This window comes from Homarus americanus, unplaced genomic scaffold, assembly GCF_018991925.1.
Source record: "Homarus americanus isolate GMGI-L3 unplaced genomic scaffold, GMGI_Hamer_2.0 scaffold11803, whole genome shotgun sequence".
Classification (NCBI taxonomy): domain Eukaryota; kingdom Metazoa; phylum Arthropoda; class Malacostraca; order Decapoda; family Nephropidae; genus Homarus; species Homarus americanus.
In genome coordinates this window covers 9289-10000 of record NW_024750851.1, presented here as the reverse complement: position 1 = coordinate 10000, position 712 = coordinate 9289, and positions in this window count along the sequence as shown.

Sequence of the window (712 nt, the reverse complement as noted above, 5' to 3'; positions counted from 1 at the left end):
TTAGCCACCCGAAGTCAATAAGAGACAAAGAAATAATCCAAGCAGCCACCACTATCTAGCCTGACCGTGGTAAATTCTAACGGGGACCTTAAATTTTATAGAATAATAATAATAATACAGGCAACTAACCAGCCACACCAGACGCCTAACCCTAACCACTACCACTTTCGCGGAGGTTTCGTCACGCTCCCCGATGGCAGAAATCACTCCATTACAACAAAAGTGTCCATTTAACTAACCTTAGTACAAAGTCTATTGGTGTCCTCAATTTTTATGGGGTTAGCCACCCGAAGTCAATAAGAGACAAAAGAAATAATCCAAGCAGCCTAAACTGTTTAGCCTGACCGTGGTAAAAAGTCTAACGGGGACCTTAAGTGCACATAGAATAATAATAATACAGGCAACTAACCAGCCACTACCGGGCCGCCTAACCTAACCACTACTTTCGCCGGAGGTTTCGTCCACGCTTTCCCGTGGCGAAATCCTCCATTACAGCAAAGTGTCTGTTTAGCTTCGCAGCAATACAAGGTCCTGTGGTGTCCTCAATTTTATAGAGTTATACACCGAAGTCAATAAGAGAGACAAAGAAATAATCCAAGCAGCCTAAACTGTTTCGCCTGACCGTGGTAAAGTCTAACGGGGGACCTTAAATTTTATATAATAATAATAATACAGGCAACTACCTAACCACTACCGGGCCGCCTAACCTAAC